The sequence below is a fragment of the Fukomys damarensis genome, unplaced genomic scaffold, assembly GCF_012274545.1.
Source record: "Fukomys damarensis isolate Sample0158 unplaced genomic scaffold, DMR_v1.0_HiC HiC_scaffold_36, whole genome shotgun sequence".
Taxonomy (NCBI): Eukaryota; Metazoa; Chordata; class Mammalia; order Rodentia; family Bathyergidae; genus Fukomys; species Fukomys damarensis.
Window position 1 is genome coordinate 27,958,541 of NW_022900948.1, and position 4,558 is coordinate 27,963,098.

The following is a 4,558-nucleotide window of genomic DNA, read 5'->3' on the forward strand; positions in this document are numbered from 1 at the left end:
GTTTACTTAAGAAAGCTCTCAGAAACTTATTCTGGCTACTATGAAGTCAATTTTACTACAAGAAAACAGGATATGTGCATATTGATCTAAGAGGGGAAAGCAGATTTAAACTACATAAAAGTTGATTCTTCCACAACAAAATTTAGAAAACAGTGAATCTGAAAATAAGAATAAACCTGTTTACTATTTTAACCTCACCTCATAAATCTACCTTTGGAACAGTAGGTTTTCAATAAATATTTAAAATTATTGAATAAGGAAAAATATAACTTTACATTGAGTAAATTAGTAAGCACCGATTAGAAAAGTAAGCCAGGTAAGTGAAGGAAAGAAAGCTCATAATGTATAATAAAAACTAGCAATGATCTTCACTGGAAAAGGAATTATGAAACAACACATAAATAAATTTTAAATTAATACCTATGAAGTTCTGGGTCTGAGCTCTGGCCTTTCCAGCAGACAACTTTGGAGTTTACACACTTTTTCAAAAATGATAATATTGCTCAAAGAGTTGTGATTATTATATGTATGATTCAATTCTTAAGTCACACAAAATAACCCACTTCATTTAAACTGACACATCCATTATACAGTTTAATTCATTATTGAACCCATACCCTTTGATTCTAAAATTACACACAGATTATATACTTACTATAAAATTTATGAACATCTAGAAAATATAGAAATTAAACTCCTTTGGAAAATGACAGTATGTCTCTTTGAAAATAGATTTAAAGATCATAAGTGTCACTTGAGGTATTTTTTACATGTCACATTAACAAAAAAATGAGAAACCTTACTTCTGCACTTGTTATTCTTTATCACTTTCACACATCTTTTTCTGCTAATACTTTTCAACCTATTATCAAATACACACATCCTTAGAAATTCTCTACATTGTCACTCCATCCATGCATACTACCATCCTTTTCCTGCTTTTTCTTTCACAGATGAATCCTTCAGTCATAGTTAATGTTATAATACTTCAGTCTTCACTTTCTCATCACTAGCATTGTTTTCATTATATTTCAATTTCAGTCAATGTACTAATTCTTCCAGGTCTCCATTTTTAAAAGGCTGGCATAAATGGTGATGGTGAAGACAGTACAGTTATGACAATATCTTGTTTTATTTATATAAGAGCATAAAATTTTTCAAACTTGGGCTAGCAATGTTGTTCAATGGTAGAGTACTTGCCTAGCATGTGTGAGCCCTGGGTTCAATCACCAGCACCAGAGCAAACATGTTTTCCAAATTGTTTTTATTACATCACATAATTATCTCTGCTTCCTCCTCCATTCTGTCTCATTTCCAGCCTGCTAATAAGGAGTTTCATTTTTTGTTTATTTTTTTCTGATTTAGTCATTAATCCCAAAGCAACTTACACTGCAGGTCCAAACATTGTCAGGGATACTGACTGTCCTTTAAGTATTCTAGAGAATTTTTGTTCGTATTATTTCCCTCTGTGATGATAGAACTTACAGAGCTTTTGCTTTTCTTCTTAAGAGTTCCATATTTTTTCCATCACAATAATTGATTCTTGTACACTTATTAGTTGTCAGGTTATTTCTAATAGGCTTATCTATAATATTTTATATTTAATAGATTCCATATCAAAACAATGATAAATTATAAAAGAGTACTTTAAAAATTGAATTTTTGTACTACTATTAAGACTAGCAAATGCTATTTTTAGAATGAAAAATCAGTCCAGTTGTCTAGGATTTGATATTTTCTATTGTTTAAAAATAGCCAAAAAAATTAATCCTGCCTGAGTTCTAATTTCCCTGTCACCAGTTCCAAATAAAAATTATTTTACAACATACTTTATAAATTTGGTTGTGTACAAGAATAAATGCAGCTATATTTCTAAAAAGTAAAATGTTATTATGTAAAAATCAGTAGTGCAATTCATTTCTTTCAAAATTATCAACTGATGCCACCATAACTAAAAATATCAAAGGATAGCAACTGAAATGCTACGTAAATTTAAGCCATTTGTTGTTTTGGGGAATACCTGTTGTCCCTGAACAATTTAAAGTTTAGCAGCTAGAATATACAGAGGTTTGAAACTTCAGATCCTTCAGGGATAATGTCCCAAAGATCCAATTATATCAAACTTTCAAAGAGTCACCAGAAAGTGAAGCACAGTTCCTCTAAAACACTTGCAAGGAACTCATAAAAGCAAACTTTTCTGTTCCTCCTCTTCCTGCAATACTTAACTATGTCTTTTTTTTTTTGTAAATAATTATAGTACAGAATACTTAATAGAGTAGCAGGGTGTGGTGGTGCACACCTGTAATCCTAGTACTCAGGAGGCTTGGGCAGGAGGATCACCATGAGTCCAAGGCCAGCTTGGACTACAGAGTGAGTTCAAGGCCAGCCTGAACTACATAGCAAAATCCTGTCTCAAAACAAGAAAAGGAATACTTAACAGACTACAGGGAAAAGATATCCCTAAAATTCTAAAATATATTATTTCTCATTTGTGAAATACCTTCCTAGTTTTCACAAATTAAAGGAAGAATATTTATTCTTTTAAGCCACAAATAAATCACCAAATGTTCCAACAAATGAGCAGAAATTTTATTCAACGTACACATATTTAGAGAAGCTAAAAGCTATGAAACCTCAGTAGCAATGAACACAACTAAAACCCAGGTCTCAGCTTCTAAACAACATTCTCAACCACAAGAAATTACAACTCTTTGGAAAAATAACTGATAACAGAACCGAAACATGGAAAAGGCAAGATTAACTTAAAGTACCTTGTCATACTAAAACGTAGGAAGTATACAAAAAAATGATAGGAATATGTCAAAACATCACATCCTTGATGAATTTTCCATCAAAGTTATTTTGAGTAACAAAATTTAAAATGACAATAATGGATTATAATTCATAGAATAACATGTAAGTGTCTGTGTCCATTATGATACAAACAAGAACAGAGAGCTCTTTTCCACAGTAGGATGCCCCCCCAAAAATGAATATTGAAAAATGGTGTTAACTAGAAAATAGTCACAGTTACAGGTCATTATAGGCAATAGGTTACTGTAGTAAAAAGGTGTAGTGGGTATTTTAGTTGTAATAGGTAAAGTTGGATGAGGTATTTATATGGTGTCAAATATTTCACCACAAGTTACTTAATAATTTTAAAGATAAGATAAAATAACTTTACAGTGGGAAGACATTGAAGATAACCACATGAAATCCCCAATATTGGGTCAGATTGACTCCTTGTGTCTTCTGATATGATGCACTGAGGTTACAATATCATTTAAGCAGTATTTGTGACAAAAATAAATCATATGAATCGAATTATGAAGGAAAACCAGATAAACCAAATTTAGGGATACTCTATAAGACAATCAGACTCTACTTTTCAAAATATCAAGATTACAAAACAAATAAAAGGGCAAGGGATTTAGCTCAGTGGTGCTGAAGCCTGCTCACAAACACAAGGCCCTGAGTTCAATCCCTGGTACCAAAAAAAAAAAAGAAGAAGAAAACAAATAAAAAACTAAGGAAATGTTCCAAAGGTGATTAGACATGACAACTAAATGCAATCATAACCTGCCACTGAAATTTAGACTATATAAAATGAGCTCTCAGAGTTAATCATTAATGGGCAGCCATTGCTCCAGTGCCAGGAGTTAGCCTGGGCCCCGATCCACCGCGGGAAGGAGAGCCACGCCTTCTCATGCCCCAGCTGCCATCGCTTGAGATGCTGGGAAGGTAGCTGCACAGGTGCCCCTGAACCCCCTAACACACACACACATACACACACACCCAGCACTCTCAGACCTCCTGACTGTGCTAGTCTTTGGACTCACTCTGCAGAGGCAGAGGTGGTCATCAAGGGTATTTTTCTGCATTCCTAACTTTGAAGATCTTTAAAGAAAGGGCGTGGGAAACCTGTAATAGAATATTGTGGAGTTCAACCATTCAAAAGGTTGGGGAACTTAATCTGGGCCTTGCAGCCCGAGGTCAGTCAGTGTCATGGTGTTCAGCCATCAGTTAAATGAGACCAGGGGTCTTGCATCCTCGCTCTGTCAGAGCCATTAAATGGTAAATACACTATATTGAAATTTTGTTCACTGCAGACATGTTCTGGACTGCTTCTTGATTTCAACTGAATTCAAATGATTTAAGAGTGATAGACTAGTATGGCTACCACAGGTGGTCAGTGTCCAAGTTATGCTTGATCTTAATGTGTTGCTGATGGTATCAGTTGGGATGAAGCATTGCGCTTGATTTGATGAGCTGTTTTCTCTGATGTTATGAAGATGAGAGTGTCTGTGGGTCGTTAGAGACACAGAAGCTAGGGCGCAATTATTTCCGGAAGATTTTGGTGATAACCCAGATATTAAACCAAGGACAGTCTGACAACAAAAATAAAAATGAGAAAACACTTAAGCAAGACACGAGGACAGACTTCCAGTTCACCAATGGCAAACAGTAGGGCAAATGAGGATGAAAAGGCCGATAGTGAACCACCAGGACACCCTAAACTCAAAGCACAGGAAGCAACCAAACAGATCAATCAGGCTCT